At 31.9% G+C, this 17,942-nt stretch overlaps 1 long non-coding RNA gene across 1 annotated transcript; it reads left to right on the forward strand.

Moving 5' to 3' along the window:
* The first annotated feature begins 14,217 nt into the window (after nucleotides 1-14,217).
* On the forward strand, nucleotides 14,218-16,187 carry LOC149989285 (uncharacterized). The gene is made up of 2 exons (XR_016502984.1): nucleotides 14,218-14,668; nucleotides 14,757-16,187. It is a non-coding gene; the product is annotated as an uncharacterized LOC149989285 (long non-coding RNA).
* The last annotated feature ends 1,755 nt before the right edge of the window (nucleotides 16,188-17,942 follow it).

The following is a 17,942-nucleotide window of genomic DNA, read 5'->3' on the forward strand; positions in this document are numbered from 1 at the left end:
TATATAGTCATAAATGGCCTAATAAGGCAATTATCCCTAAGTTGATTAGATATTGGTAGTAAGCTAATTGTTAGTGTGTTTGCATTATAAAGTTCTTTTTATTCGATTATAAACTTGTACTTTAAAAGCCAAAAGCAAAGGTTCATCTTATGTGATTAGTTTCCTTAATTAGGTAGTGAACTTATTTTTATTCCATATTATTAAACTTCTATCAAAGTAATATACTTCCTCATCTCTTTTCACACAACTAAGTTACTTCTTCTTCTTCTTCTTTGATTTGATTTTTTTTGTAATTAGATTGTATAAATCAAATCTAAGAATTACAATAATATGAGATATAAAGAGGATGAGATGATATTCAAGATATTATACATGTTTAGTTAAGCTAAATTATTTTTATATTAAGTTCTAAATTAATTAATTTTATCTAATTGGGCCTATATGACTCAATCCAAAAAATCTATCAAATACATTATATTAAATTAGCAATAAAAATTGAAAATATTATTTAAAATAATTGAAATTTAAGTAGCTTAGCTAAATATACATGAAATGTTTTATAATTTCACATACAATGGATTAATACTTGGATTAGCAATCAAATATTTGGAACCAATAGAATATGATCTAAAAAGAAATAAAAGGATTAGAAAATAGAAAAAATACCAAAAATACCTCCGAAATATGTGGAAATATCAAATATACCCTTGAAATTTTGATAATTGCAAATGTACCCCTGAGTTTTGTCAAAATTGCAAATATGCCACTGGCCCTAATAGCTTATCAGCAAAATCCTATGTTTTTTAGCTCTTTTCGGGGCCTAAGCTGCATGCCTCGAATTTTGTGGCTCGGCAATTCTGGGAGCTCTTCCGGCCCTCTTCTCTTTTTGTCGCCCCTGTGGCCGTCGCAACTGCACGCTGCCCCATTTCTGCCCGCCCGTGTGAACCCCTCGCACGACATGGATTCTTTGACCTCCACCAGCCATGTCTGAGCTCATGGTTTGTTTAATCGTTTTCATCGTCAGCTGGTACTTGGACACCACAGTCGAGTTCATTTCCAGGTTCTAGTAGGAAAACTTCAGTTCATTGAAAGAAGTACTATGTTATGATATTGTGGTTCGGGATTAACCAGTAAAAGTTGAATTTTTTTCTGTTGAACTAGGGTGAAGTCGAATTTGTGATGCAAGTATTGACTTTTGAATCCATATGATTGGTTTCTTGATTTAATGTAGACCTCTATGAAATTAAACAAAAACAGAAAAAAAATAATATATTTTATTATTTTAAAATAGAATCTTAAGAAGTCTGATTCAGTATATGACTTCTTCAATTGGTTGTTTATTCAGAAAATCAGTGGCAGATACTCTCCTCCTTGATCGGATTTGAAAATACAAAGTTTACATCCCGTTTGAGTTTCAGCCCAAGTGTGAAAAATTTTAAACACATGGAAGTACTCACTTTTTCTACAGAGAAGTCGAAGCACTGTGTAGCAAGAAAAATCATCTTTAAAGGTAATATAGTATTCATAGCCTGAAAAAGTTGGTGGTACAATACGACCACTTAGATCTGAATGAACTACTTCAAGAAGTTGAGTGGCACGAGTTGTAGCAATTTTTTGAAACTTAGTTGCCATTTTCTTGCCAAGAAGACATGTGGAGCACAGTTGTTGTAGAACATGTTTTAAAGAGAACCCGGTGTTGTGATGTAATATGACTATATAGTGAAATTATAATCAAAATTGAATTTCTAATCAATATCTAATTATCTTAGTTCAATTATAATTTGAGGTGTCTAAACATGGCTTTTATAAAAGCCTCTTAGGTTATTTTTTTATCTTAATAGTTAGTGGGTTGAAAGTTAGTTACTAATTTTACCTTCTAGGTTGTAGAGACTCTTCTACTACCTTAGAAAGACCATAAATTGATAAAATCATGTTAGAAGAGATAAATAATTAGTATAGTTGATACTAGGATTAAGTTGAGAGTAGGGTTGGGCTAAAAAATCCTTAAGAGAGGTTAGATTGATACCCAAGGGTCGGTCATTTGTGAGATAAGGTCGAAATCAGACCTTTGGCCACAAAAACGATGGCCTAGGACAAAATAGGGATTCATTCAAAGATCAAAGGATAGGGTTGGAGAGCTACCTTGAAGTTCTTTTCAGAGGCATAAGAATTGTTTTTGGAGAGTTTTTGAGGACTTAGCAATTATTATTCAAAGTCAAGGTTTATATTGATGATTTGGATTTTATATAATATAATTAGGGCTAGAAATTTTGGCTAGTTTGTACAATTGATGTAACATCTATAGTTGAAAATTTTGCAATTGATATAACATCTACCGTTGTAAGTTACTGGCTGAGTAACATCAATGCACTTTTTGGAGGTTTTCTCACAATTTATAAGTTGGATTGAGCTAAAAATTCTTGAGCATATAGAAGACTTACATTGACAATTGCATGCAAATTTTTACATCAAGTAGACGGTCAAATTGCATGTTACTGCTTGTTAAAGCTTATTGTTTAGAATTAGGACTTATAAGAAAAATCTAAATTGCTTAAATATGAAAGTAACAAGGTAATTGGATTATCACACAAAAATTGGTTTTGACTTGTTCTTTGTGTGATAAATTTTTCTTATAGATTAGCTTGAGTAACGATGTCACTTGCGGAATATATATTTTCAAGAGCAAGCCAAGCTTCATTGGCTATTTTACATGCTCATATATAGGAAAATATGGAATTGTCTATACAATCTAATATGAATCTAAAGTAATATGATCTTTCTTTTTGCAAGTAGTGATGGCAGCTTGATTTGTTGGTAGAGTTGTCATTGCTACATTGATTGCTGGAATAAGTGAAGGTTATTTTTTTATTCCAAATATTAACTCCCATAATTCTTCTATCTCAAATTTTATTTGTATTTTTTGTTTCCAGACATTATACCAAGAGCCATCAAATTTTAGCCATTCTTTGGTTGAGAGGCTAATTGAAGCCATGTCGAAGAAAACAAAAGAAAGAAAATTTATTGGTGCTCCAGTTTTCTGTGAAGAATGTCTTCTTTCGCAGTTTTTTTCTCCTTGTAAATTTTTATTGTTTCTATAGAATTTTTGTTAATAATTCACAGAGACCTACTCTGATACCATATTAGAATTATGTGAAAGTTTAAACTATCACAAGTTACATAATTTATTATTTTTATATATGTTTTAAATATGGTTTATACAGTCCAGGGAGTTATGACTGAACAATCGTCACTCTATAGTTGTATGCGATTAGATCGCTGACTATACTGTTTTATCTAATTATAGTTATTGGTATGATTAATATCTCTATTATCTAATAAATATATGTATGTATGTATGTATATATGTATGTCTTTATGTGAGTGATGAAGAAAGAGAGATGGAGTTAGTAAGCTCAAGCTTCTACTAGCACATAGCTTAGCTTGGTAAAGCAATCTGATCTGCATATGATATACGGTGTCGTGTTGTAACACGACTATATGATAAAAATATAAATGAAAAGGATTTTATTGATATTTAGTCATTATAGATGTTAGAAATAGTGGCTAATTTTAGTGTCAATATTCAAGGGCCAGTTAATGTCACCCTATTGCAAGCTATACCACCGTATGTGACATCAGCAATACGCTCTATCGGGGTCATTGAACCAAGTACCTTCCGTACCAACGGGACAATGAAGATAATTTTCTAACCTTACATAGAGCAAGCCTAGTAGGTATATACTGGTGGAGACACCTAATATGCCTGATGGGGGTACAAGAAAACCACTTTGTTGTTTTCGTTGTAGATAGATTGGTCATTATTCTAGTGAATGTCCTAATCCCAGAGCCAGTGATGATTACATGCTAGTGTGTAGGAATTACAAGCAATCGGAGTATACTTATCAGCAATGTAATGCTCCATTTAATTTCAATAATCAAGATCAATAGATCCAAAGCCAAGGAAAAATTGAGGAGATAAATCAAGGTCCTCAAGATACTCTGATAAATCGGATAGAACATATCCAAGTCATTCTTACCAAGAGTCAGCAAAAAGAGAAATGACCAATTTAACATTTGAGTGAGCTTGATGCGAAGGGCCAATTTGATCCAATTACGGGGACATCCAATCCAAGTCTTGTTACGGGCTTCTTACCTAGTATGAGACCTGACTCGGTTGGGCAACCTAATGAGGTCCTGATTATGGAGGCTTCAGTTCTATTTCAAGCTGTTCCATTCTCTATGCCATTTTGGAGTAATGTCCTTTCCATAGAAAGATCCTCTTTGAGGCGGGAATTCCATAGAAGCATGGTCTGCTATTCCAAATCCGAGTCCAGGGCAGAAGAATAGGGGACCTCACGGAGTTAAATAAAAAGAGAGGAAAAGAAAGAGGGCATTTGGAGGAGATCGGAGATTTTGGGGTCAGAGAGTTAGCTTCAAGATCCTTCGAAAGGTGTATGACTTGGTTTCATAGGATTTGGGAGGACTTTGCAATTGTTGCTCAAAGTCAATGTTTGTATTGGTGAATTGGATTTTTTGCAATAAAGTTAAGGCTAGTACTCTTGACTGTTTTGTGAAATTGGAGAAACATCTGTAGTTGAAATTTTAGAGATGTCTAGATGGTTGAGTATGCCAAGTACATATGAAAATTTGTGTTAATGTAATGATACGGATAGAGGATATTTGATCATTAGTATAAAGAGGTATCAGAAGTTGGCATATTGGGATTGTTTAGGATTTTTGTAATATTTGGAGATCTATCAACTAGAATAAGGTGAATTTTAATGTAGTAAGTCGAGGACTTAAAGGTGGAGCTGCACACAAGGTTTGAATGAGAATTGATAGTTGGAGAAGGAGAAATTGTGAGTAAGGATTTGTCATCAACTTTCTAGGCGGTGGTCAAGAGACATTTGTGTGGATTTACGACGTTTTCTTACAATTTTTAAGTTAGATTGGATTGAAACTTCTTTAGCATTTAGAAGATTTGTAAAGACAGTAGTGGTAGAAGTTTTACAACAATCAGATAATCAGATTGAGAATTACAGCTTGCCGAAGCTCACTATCTAAGATTAGGGTTTAAAAATAAAAAAAATAAAAAATAAAAAAATAAAAAATAAAAAACTATAAATAATAAATAATAAAAAAATAATACTGATAAAAATAAAAAAATAAAACTAACAAATAACAAAAGAATTTATCCTTATAATATCTTAAAATTATTAAGAATAGTGTTTCTAAGCACTTTGTACTAGGATTAAGCTTTTACATTGAAATCCAAAATAGTTTGTATTTAAATAGTTGAAATCCACTAGACTACTTGGATACTTGCAAAACATCATTTTATCTTCCACATCTAAATGCCCGATGCATTCTCAAGCAAGATAGCACGTAATATGACAATGGATTAGAAGGAAACTTGACAAGAAGTTGAAAAACATGATTCATGGATTTAAAATTGCCATAATTGGACAAGCTACATCCTAGCTTGAGATCACAAGTCGAACATAAATGAGGTCAATCAAGATGATTATCTCATAAACAAAGTAGCATGATTGTATATTGATTACCTCCATTACCTCTAAAGTTTTCTATTTTGCATATTACATATGGGCACTTGAACTTCTACATAACCTCATATCTCATTGCTCTATTGCTTTGAATCGAGCTATGATCTTATTATGGACCACCTTCACTTTATATTGCTGAGAGCCTAGTATTAGTGATACTCAACATGTACTCTTTTTTGTACAATAACATAACTTCCTCGTTCGATCTATGCCTCTAATGTTATAGCCATATCACTTTCCACTTATGCCACATTGTGTTGAGAAGGTGTTAGTTTGGACTCTATCCATCCACTTACTGCATGTTGACAATGGCAAAAATCTCTTCTATCTAGTTTTTATCTAGTTGAGGATTAGGTATATTTTTCTTATCAGTTACAACCATTAGGTTAATTCAAAGTATAAAATTTCACCTCATCTAATCAAAAATCTTCTTAATGCCAAAGAATAAAAAATAAATAAAAATAAAAATAAAAAAATAGCATTACTCTTCTTTAAATCTTCTATCAAATCTTTTGTGATTTCCTATGTTTTATATGGTTAAAATGCTTTGAAAATTTGGAATATTTTAAAAGATAAGTTCTCAATAAAAAATAATGGATTTTACTAAAGTATTCAAAAATTATTCTTTAATCTTAATTTAGATAAAAGATAGAATGTAGAGTAAAGTAAATACTCAAGAAGACTATAACTTTTATTAATTTACACTTGTCTCATAATAAAAGTAGGTTTTGGAGCTATCAAATATTCTATAATATTTGTTCAAGGTTTTGAAGCAAAAAATGCTACATGCAACTCAAAAATAAATAAGTGGTGTGATTGTAATAAATAAGATTACATTACATATAATTATTGAGTTTACTAAGTTCATATGCCTCATTTTGCAAACCTTAGATGTCATGGTCTTTTAAAAGATGTAATGAGCCTAGTGGAGTTTGTAGACTAATAAGTTCAATCTAGTCAAACATAAGCATGTGCACTAAGCAATTACAAAATATAGTGCATGAAGATGTATAGATAATATTTACATGCTAAAATATATATAAAAATTATATAATTCTTGAATGATTTATTTCAAGAAATAGAACCTATATCTCTATATCTAATTCTCCAAATAATAATCAGAGTATTGTTTGACATTTACATTAAGTCAAGATGAATAAATTTTGGTTTTGTAGTGTTCATTGAATTTCACTTGTATGAGTAAGTTCATTGAAACTACTATATGTAGATTTCAATTATAATTAGCAATATATAGAGTTATATACAAAGTAAAGAAAATCATTCTTTTATAATGTATATAATTATAGAGACTAGTAATTGATCTTATTACATTTTAAAGATAAACTTGTAAATAAATTAGTGAACTTACATAAATAATATAAATAAATTTAATATTGTATTGTATATTAAAATCCAAGAAGTTATTAATATTTTTTATTAGCATTGATCATAGATTAATAATATCCATAATATAATATAGTATAATTTTAAAATCTAAAAATAAATTATTACATAAGATCAAAAAAATGATAATATACAAATGTTTATTATCAATAGTATATTACTACATATTATTTTAAAATTAACTAATAGCTCAAGTATTGAAAGCATGTAAACAAATTTTTGCTTTGCATAACTTTAAAAAACTACCAAAAATATCTTTCAACTACAAATTAATTTTATGATTACAAAATATCTTGAAATGATAATAATAGCTTTCATATATAAAATATTAAAAATAAAGCCTTGTTATTAATTAATTTACAACATAAACTCTCTAAAAACATAGTAATATAAAAAATAATTTCTAATTTTCTTTTGAGTTATAATAATATAGTCATAATTTAGTTGAATAAATCAAAAAAATAGTGGATTTTTCTAATCCTATAGAAATGCCTATTTTGGCATAAGAGCTATCTTTAGCTATAAAGTACAACCATGAAGATCTTAATTTTTTTATATCCAAGAAGAAACTTAGAAAATAATCTAATTAATTTATTGTAAGTAGCTATTAAGGACATAAATCTCAAAGAAAGAAATCCTTAATATACTCTTATATCACTCAAAAGAACTAAAAAATCATTCAAAGATAATATAGTATTAAATTAGAATGGCTATTGCCAAAGATAAGAAGATTAGAAAGTCTTGAAACAAGACTAAGAACTACAAAGGCGTTAATAAGAGTGAAGAAGGCTTTATTCTTACCTCCATATATACTATTTAACTAAGAGCTATGTGATAATGTTTTATAGGACCTCCAAAATGTATTGATTTTGCAAAACACGTATCTTAACTTATAAGGCGAGTTTTCTACATATGTGCCACATAGTTAGTTTGTTCTGTAAGCTATCAACACGTGATTAACTTATTGACCAAGTTTCCAACCTACCAATCAACTATAAACACATGTAAAGTCAAAATAATATCTATGAAGCTTCTAAAAAACTTTTTTAGAAAATAAATCTACTTTTATCTATTTTTACTAAAACAAATAGGTAAATATTAGAATAAGTATGTATGTCCATGGCAATAGCACCAAAAAGAATTTTAATATATCTGGTATTTAAAAAATACTCTCTAGACTACGATACTCTTTAGGCTTATGGTCACAAAATATATGTATTATTTGACAAGTTGGTGGTATTTATTTATCTAAAATACTTATCTATTTAATTTTTGTTCTTTTTTTGCTTGTAATATTTTTTTCATTAGAATTATCTTTAAAGTTGGCACTTCTTTTATTAAAATCTCTAAAAAATGATATTTTTTTTGTAAATGAAGAGATACAATATTAAAAGGTAAATGAGTTGATTGGCTATACCAATACCTCATTAAAGTTGTTCAATGGAAGATGTCAATGGATTTATACAAATCTTGTCTATATTCAAAAGAATAATTAACAAATTTTCTTAAAATACCAACTTCTACTAATAATATTACTTTATAAAAAATTTGATCACAACATTTTGATCTTTGATACAAAAGAATGGAATATATAAATATTTCAACTATCAAATAAATGTCCAACTAGATTCTCTTTTTGATATTATTCTAGACAATGCAAGAATAATTTCTTCTTTATGTCGTAGTTATATGCCTAAGGAACATGCCAAGTTTGGTATATTGGTATGAAGAAAACATGATTTTGAAAAAAAAATTATATAAAAATATATAAAAATATCAAAGATTCAATCTATTTTCAGTTTTTGATATTTTATATTATTAAAAGATGATATAATTCTATTTTTATATAACTATACTATTATTATATTATATTTTATTTTTTTCTACATTCTTAAGTTTGATGATTCAATAAGACTAATATATAAAAATATTAAAATTAGATTTTTTTCAACATAGATTATTTATTTGTTTTAAACCACCAAAGAACTTTTAAAGTAATATGTCATTTTATTTTAAATTTATATAATTTTTTTATGATACCACTTTTTTAAGTTTTATTTTTTATAAAAAAATAAAAATATAATCTCTTATATTTCATTTGTACTCAAAATAAAACTATTTGTACACAAAAATTCAAAGCAACCACTCCTTCTCAAACTAGGCTCCCCAATCCATCCAATAACCTAAATATAATAACAGAACCTGTCGCAAATTTCAGGCGATTGCGGGGAGTTACTTACAAGTATGTGTTCTATCCACTTATGTACACAGACTATCGCGGAGGTCAAAAACCAAAATCTCATGACGTCGTTGGTTGAGACCCCATACTATCCCAACATCGGCCATTCACATGCAACATGCACAAGTTACTTCGAACACTGCCGTCTTCACACTAACCCACCGGAGCATCAGCTTCCCTGGCCGTGAAGGGGTCACCAACGTCACCGACTGCAAAGCGCAGATATTTCCACACCACAACAAGGCCATCAAGCTGACGAGCTTCAAGAGACAAATACAGTGAACCTCGACGAACCGAAATTTATTCATCTCGACTTGGCTCTAATGTCAGCCACTGGTGTCGTTATTGTCAGGACAGCCAGGTGTAGAGTTTCATGCTCCACTCCCTGATTTAAATCAATCATAAATTCTAGAATCCATATGTACTACCTACACATTCTCACGCACTGCATTCTACGGTCGCTGGGTGCATGCGCCCACGTTTGATGACACAGATCTTGTTCGGCCACAGACTCCATCAGACTCACTACGCCCTCGAGAAGACCATCACACCTGAGCTCTGCAAGGGGGTCACGCGGCCATAATAACCTCAACTGTTGCACACGGGGCAGTTAGGTTCCTTGCAAGTACATTGTGGGTCCGGCTCCCCGCTGCATGTGACGTTCGGTGCTTCGAAACCTTGTGCAAATTTCGCACGACCCCTGGTGTCTCCACATCCTGCCCCTGGCGTGAGGCAAGCGAGGATGTCTGTGTCCTTCTTGAAGCTGCGCGTCATCGCTGCAGTGACGGACGATGTAGCCGGGACCTCGCACCAGGCGCTCAGCAAAATGTCGTGAAGGCGGTCCATGAGAAGATCACAGGGCGGGTCAGCGAAGTGCGTCGATGACATGGGAGGTCGTGTGGGGATCCTCAGGTGTCCAATCTGCCACATGCAAACACACGAAACCGGAAGCCTGGGAGGTAATGAATGTGCAATCACGCTGCTTTGGTTGTGAGGTAATCATCTGGGCTGTCCTCATTTATGCTCGACTTGCGATCGCAAGCTGGGTTGGCGCTTGTCCAATTATGGCAATTTCAAATCCATGAATCATGTTCTCCAGCTTCTCGTTGAGTTTCCTTCTCGTCCGCGAGTCATACGCAGATCTGGCTGCTTTCGCGGGCCGAGCTTTGCGCTTGTGTAGCCTTGAGCTCGCAGACTTTTTCTCTCTCCCCCTCATTGACACTTGCACACACAGACACAGACACACACGCGCGCACTAAATATAAACATGCAAAAAGATGTTACTGTGCGTGTGTGTCTGTGTGTGAGCGCACAGTCGTCTCACCCGTTTCGAGTGGAGACCTGTTTTGTACTTTCGTCACGATGCGTAGCTGCTGCTTGCACCAGTGCCGGCAGCTGTCACTGGGACAGACCACATTCTTATCTTCGGTGCGTTGGAACTTGGTCCGACAAAATGACAGTTTCAGTATTCACCAACTTTTTACACCAGAGAACTGTTTTGTGGTTTGTGACACGCATCCTTGGGGAATGAAGCAAAACCTCGGAGGCACGCTGGATGGATGGATGCGGAAACACGGGTGAGAATCGCCAACTCCCGCACAACCTCCCCCCCGCCGACTTCTGGAACTCCCGTCCAACAGCTGCCTCCGTGGAACTCCACATGAAGGGAACTACGTGCGCCACGCAGAACGCTACCACCAAACGAGCTTCTCCCGTTGACCTGGCACCCCCGCCGACACTCGAGGGTTTCCACGCAACACACCGCCTCTCCAATCCGTCACCAGTGCAGTTATTTTTGTTTCAATACGAAGAGCACAACACTTAAGACACAAACATCTGGGTGTAATGATCTTCTTTAACTTCAGTGATCATATTTATATCATGAAGAGAAGTTAAACTTTTAACTAGTAAATCACTAGTTACTAAACTCCCACTAAATGAATAACTTCTCTATCAAGATTATATGAAATAAGTCTCCTACTTAGATAGAGGAGTTGAATATCATCCTGGATGTATGATGAGAAGAGCATGCATTTTCTTGAACTCATGATGGGAAGAGCACGCATTTTCTTGAACTTTTTTGGAGTTAATGGTTTTGTAAATATATCAGCGACTTTGTAGTGAGTAGAGATGTAGTCAATTTGTAGGAGTCCATTCTGAATTTGTTCTTTGATCATATGATATTTGATATCCACATACTTAGTTTGTGAGTAAAAGCTAGGATTTGGTGCTAGTTTGATAGCCCTTTGAAAGTTAGAGTACAATAGTGTAGCTATGTCTTGAGAAAATCTTAGATTTGCAAGGAGCCTTTGACACTAGATGATCTCCTTTGTAGGCATATAATAAGAAATGTATTCAAAATATGTCATATTGTCAACAAGATAGGCTTGTTTTTTCGACCTCCAACTAATTTGTCCTCCATTCAAAAAAAGAATGTATCTACTATAAGATTTTCTATCATCAACATTTGTTGCATTATCAATATCTACATATGCAATAAATAGAGTAGAAGAGCTTGTCCCATTGTAAACTAGCTTGAAGTCTAGAGTAGTGAAGAGATATCAAAAAATTCTTTGTACAACATTGAAATGAACATACATAAATTTGAACTTGAAATGGCAGCATTACTGACAAAGTAAGAGATATTGAAGTGAGTTCCAATAGAAGAAAATTAAAGGCTACCAATTGCATTAACAAAAAAAAAACATTTGAGTAAACAAAACATAAAGATGGTCATTGTTATCATTGTATAGAAAGAAAAGATAAATTTGATCGAGATTCTTTAACCAAGTGAGAATATGAAGATGATATTAGTGATATTGGTGGTTGTTTTTGGATTGTTGGATTTGAAAAAAGATCAACAATACGTGGAATAATATCATGAAAAAAAAACAAATGTACTTCTATTACTTGTATCTTTAGCATCTTTTAGTTGACCTTTAAGGTTATAAGATGAAAAATAATTTTTTTCTATAAAATTTGATAAATTAGTCATAAAAAAATTAAAATCAAGCTATTAATATTGACGTTTACAATATATTCAGATTTATTTGTATGACAATGATCAAAAAAAAAAATCAAAGAATAGAAAAGGTACCTTCATAGTAGCAAAATTAGAAGATGCATTTTTTAAAAATGGTGCATCTTTTATACAATTATGTTTTTGAGAAACTTTGGTTGGACTGAATAGATTTCTTTTAAATTCAAGAATATATAAAACTTATGTGAATAAATAAACTTTAGCTCTATTAGATAATTGTACAAGAATCCAAATATTTCCAGTACCTATTACAAAATAATGATGACCTAGAGGAATTTTGATAAGCCATGTTGCATCCAATAGAAAAGACTTATAATTGACAAACTAATAAACCTGATGTGTCATGTGATCAGTAGTTCAACTATCAAAAATCTATCCATTTGAATGACTTCCACACAATAAGGCATTGTAGGCTTGAGTAATTTTAGAATATAGAAAATCTAATGAAGATTGATCATGTTCATGAAAATTAATATTATCATGATTATCATTATTAAGCTTAATAGTATACTATTTCATGTTGAAAAATAGATGTTCTTAATAACAATTTGGATATAAAGAATCAAATGGCTCAACAAATGTAATTTAAATATAAAATCCAATTTATGAAGAATGAGACTAATTAAGTTTTTTTTGAAATACATGTAGACATTCTTGCCACCAATGCCTGAGAAGACCACAATGATTATATTTGGTCCTACATTTTAGTTTTGAAATTTTATTGTTTCTATTCAATTGAGAATAAAACACTTAATTACAATAAACAAAAGATATTAGTGGCGTAAGAAGAGTTCCATGAAATTGAGATGAAAATCTAGTAGAATTGTGCAAAATAGGAGAATAAAGAGATTTATAATAAAAAGTATTCATAGGGGTAGAAGTAGAAAATCTAGTAGAATTGTGCAAAATAGGAGAATAAAGAAATTTATAATAAAAAGTATTCATAGGGGTAGAAGTAAAAAAACCACACAAATAAAATCTACCACTGTTTGGTAGATTATTAGAGTTTTGAATAAAAAAAAAATATAGACAATTAACAAACAAAGCTATAGAATCAAAAATAGAATCTTATTGTATGCAATATAATATCTTCTTTTCTTCCTTTTGTAATCTAAGCTTAAGATTAACAAGATTATGATCATTCTTAGGAGTATTCTCTCATGCAGCAATAAAAGAATCAAATTTAGTAGGTAAATTGGTTGTAAGCTTTGATATCATGAAAACATCAAAAAATGTTGTATCACCTAGCTCTCAAAGTTTGCTCATAGTAAGTTCAAGCTTTGGAATGAAATTAGATATAGATTGATCTTGTTCCAATTTTACATTAAAGAATTGACACTTTAGAAATTGAATATTTTCACCATTTTTGTATTCATGCTCCTCAAGAAGATAACCCTAGATGTCTTCTACAGTTAAGCAAGTAGTCAAAGGAGCAAGAAATTGTCTCTTAATTCATAAAGTAAGAAGAATGTAAGCATTGTAATCTATCTCTTTCTACTTATCACTATGTAATTAATTTTTATTTTAACCATCAATGTGTTGTATGAGACCTTTTGCACAAAAGAGATTTTGAAGTTGCCATTTCTAAAGATGGAATTCAGAACTATTGAAACATTGAATAGCAATTAGATCCTTCTTGATAGACATATTGATCATTGTAAGAAAGAACAGAGAAATGAAGGATGAAAAGTTGCATTGAAAGTGACCCTTTAAAAAAATCAAGAAATTCAAGAAAATGCGTACAGCATTTCAGCAATCACCAACACATTTACTCATGCGCAGATTAGAAAACAAGGGCCTGTAACCTTTTGTTCCAATACGAAGAGCACAACACTTAAGACACAAACATCAGGGTGTAATGATCTTCTTTATTTTCAGAAATCATATTTAAACCTCGAAGCGAATTTATACTTCTAACTAGTAAATCACTAATTACTAAAGTTATCACCCTATGACATGAGAGGAGTGAAATGCAGACGCCCTACCGACAACTGCACCAAGCCATGCCATGCCTTGAGACCTCTCTCGTCGCGCCTGTGCTGTTCCTGATAAGTGATACGTCGTCGCGTTCCCGTGGGTAGCGGCAGACCGCGAAACCGCCCCGTCACGTGCGATGTTCCGGAACATGGCAGCCATCGTGGCCTTCGACGACAGGGACGGCAGCGACGACGAGGTGGAGGACGGCGTGGACGGCCCGAAATGAGAGGAAGCAGAAAACCAGGATGGAGGTCAGCACCACCAGTTGTGAGAAGTTCGTTAGAACAGGCAACAAGTCGCCCGCGCGCGCTGGGTGGTTCGGTGGAGGCCACGCCATTGCGTGTGAGCAATTCCTGGAACTGGCGGCAAGAGTGCATCCGTGCCCGCGGAGAGTTACAATGCGTAGCCACGGGCGCTTTGCGGACCTTAGGAACATCATATGAGGTGGGTAGAGCACGTGTAAAAATGTTATTGTCTGGAAGAGTTCATGTTGTTCATGGAAATGTAACAGGAAAATAGATGGAGGTGGCAGGTTCATCCCCGGCCTCCATGTTTTCACCACGTGCCGTGTTTCGGAAGGTAAACAACACACAGCCGATCATTTGTAGGCAGCACGCACGACTCAAACTGTGTCCAGTAAATTGGGATTGTTTAGAGCTATGTCACTCGAACCAACACCAGTAGGTGAAATCCGACACAGGGTTCAGTCAAAACCAATACAGGGTTCAGTCATCGCGATCATTCTCATTTGGCAATACGTGACGTGACTTGTTCCGAATGGACGCACGCGTTGCCACCAATTCATCACCTGCGTGCGCGATGGTTTCGTCAATGTTGTGCACGCTGTGCATGGAAACCAGGACTCCAAGTGCTGGTTTGAAGCTGGGGTTTGCTGTTTCTTTCGCAGTCGAAGGGAAGCTAAGCTGGGCCTGGGTGCCGTGAGCAACTTGTTTCGTCGTGGCCTTTGACAAGCTTGTGTGAGATGCGTGTCATGCTGAGTACCTTGGTATGCAGTGGACCTAACTGCGAGGTCTCGGTTGGAATGATTTCATGTTGGCGTGGCGGCTACGTGTTATTTTTATTGCTGGAAATTAGTTTGTTACTTTTCATGAAAGTTATTTGTGTTTCTTTAGCCGGAGACTTTGGATTTGGTTGGTTTTATATTAATAGAAGAAGGCAGGTGCAATAGGCAATTATAGATAGGATTTTGATTACTTTAGGAGAATATTGTTTTTGCTTGTAGTTATAGTTCTTGCTTCTAATTAGCATCTAATGTAGAGGTTAAAAGTATTTGAATCATTACCTCAATAAGATACAATAAGTGTATAAGTTAGTTATTTGAAGTATTAGTAGTTGAGAATTAGAATACAATTTATTTCAAAAGAAAAATTTAAGGATGTAAATTGTTATCAATAGGACAAGTTCAAATTCTTTAAGAAGAAATCAACATAGCACATCTTTGATAGGCATCAACACAATACTTTTTTGATATAAAATCAATCTAGGACATCTTTAGCAAGGATGAATTTAACATCTTCTTGATAATGGAATAAACTAATAACTTCTTTAATACAAATCAAGGCAACACTTCCTTTATAATCAATCATTATATCTTTATATCCAAAGATGAATACATAGCCAATAATTGCCTTTCTTTGATTAAGTCAAGATGCATAGTTTAAGTCAATAAATCTTATTAGTCTATTGATGTCTCTTTTTTTATAGAGAATAAAATTGTCTTAGGTTCTTTTGGGATATTTAACAATCCTCTTTATTACTTTTAGGTGAAGTTTCTGTAGATGCTAAAGGAACTTATTTATTATACCTATTAAATAGGAGATGTTGGATCTTATTTAAGAGACATGTCATAATTGTCAATAATTCCTCTATATTTTGTAGGATCCATATATTCTTCATTTGTCATATCCTTATATAGAATGAGTTTCTTTTCCATTAGAATAAAGCTTGATTCATACTTATTCATATCTAGCTCAATAAATCTATCAAATACTTATCTTTATTGATTAAAAAGATATCTAATCCTTTACTATGTACACATTCAACTTGCACATATAGAATTCAATCTCTTTGTGCTTTATCAAAAATATTGTATTTGATTTTAAGTTATTTATTTAATCCATTTCATCCATGGTTTGTTGTTGCTTGTGAATAAAAAATCATCTATACATAATATTAAGATGAAGATCTTGCCATCACTTACAACTAAGTATAGATTATTGTCTGTCATTTCTTTAACAAAACCATGTTTTAAAAGATATTTATCAATTCTTTGATACTAAGCTTGTAAAGCTTGCTTCAGTCCATAGAATACATTGTTTTTGTAACCTTTGATAGTGCAACCATGTGATTGTAAAATATATATGTTGTCATGTTACATGTGTTCTTGCTCAAGAATGCACTAGATATCTAATAGTAGAAGATAAATAGAAATGCAACAACAATCCTACAAAGTCTAATAGAATCTTAAAATAAACTTTGACTAATCCTTAATAATCCTGATAAAACTTTAATTAATTTAAAAAAAAATTAAAAGAAGTTACAAAAGAAACACAAAGAAGTCTTAAATTAATTTTAAAAAAAATAAAAAATAAATATTGAAGACATATAAAAATAAACCTTTAAAAAAATAATAATAATCTTACAAAAATATTAGAAATAGAAATTAAAAAAAAATAGAAAAAATCCAAAAAAATATTAAAAATAAAAATTTTAAATAAATCCTAATAAAATTTTAATTTAATCTTAATTAAAACCCTCATGAACCTTAATCAAATCTTAGGTAAAATTTTAATTAAAATCCTAGTTAAAATCCTAATAATCCTTAAGCAAATTTCAGGTCAAATTCTAATTAAAACCATAATTTAAATCCTAATAAACCTTAATCATATCCTAGGTTGAATCCTAATAGAACTTTAATGAAATCTTAAATCTTAAACCAATATTAACAAATCTTAATAAAATCCTAAAAAAATCTTCAACAAATCTTAAACAAATCCTACACAAACCTTAATCAATTTCTAATCAAATCTTAATTAAATTCTAGTCATATCCTAATCAAATCTTAATCAAATTCAAAGAAAATTTAAATCAAATTCTAAATTCTAACCAAATTGTAGACAAATCTTAGGTCTTAATCAAATCCTAATCAAACCTTAGATTTTAAATAAATCCTAATCAATCCTTAGGCAACCTCTAAATCCTAAATAAATCTTGATAATCTTATAGTAAATTAAAAATTCAATAATTCATGATTAAATCATTGATTTTGACTCAAAATTTATATACCTTACAACAACTAAGTAAGCAACAAGTATAATAAATTTGAAGAAGATTGCACATACCAATAGCAAGAAAACTCTCAAAATCTGTCAATTGTTGGCTGCCTTTTTTTTCCAACTTGAATGTTGATCTCTTAATACAAATTTTTCCTTATTGAATTATTTAATTACTCCATAATTTGGAATATCTATAGATATTTTAGTCTAAATTTCTCTCACAAAATTTTATTTTAATCCAATTAGAAAATATTTTTAGAACTTAATATCATCCATTGATTCTAAACCTCAAATTTTCTAAAACCATAATCTACAAAAATCTTCATATTCTTCAATTTAACTACTTAATTGACCTTAAAATTTTTTACATGCATTAATTAGAAGAAAAAAAATAAATTAACCAATTTTCACTTATAAATATG

This window comes from Physcomitrium patens, chromosome 5 (assembly GCF_059467195.1).
Source record: "Physcomitrium patens ecotype Gransden chromosome 5, ASM5946719v1, whole genome shotgun sequence".
NCBI lineage: Eukaryota > Viridiplantae > Streptophyta > Bryopsida > Funariales > Funariaceae > Physcomitrium > Physcomitrium patens.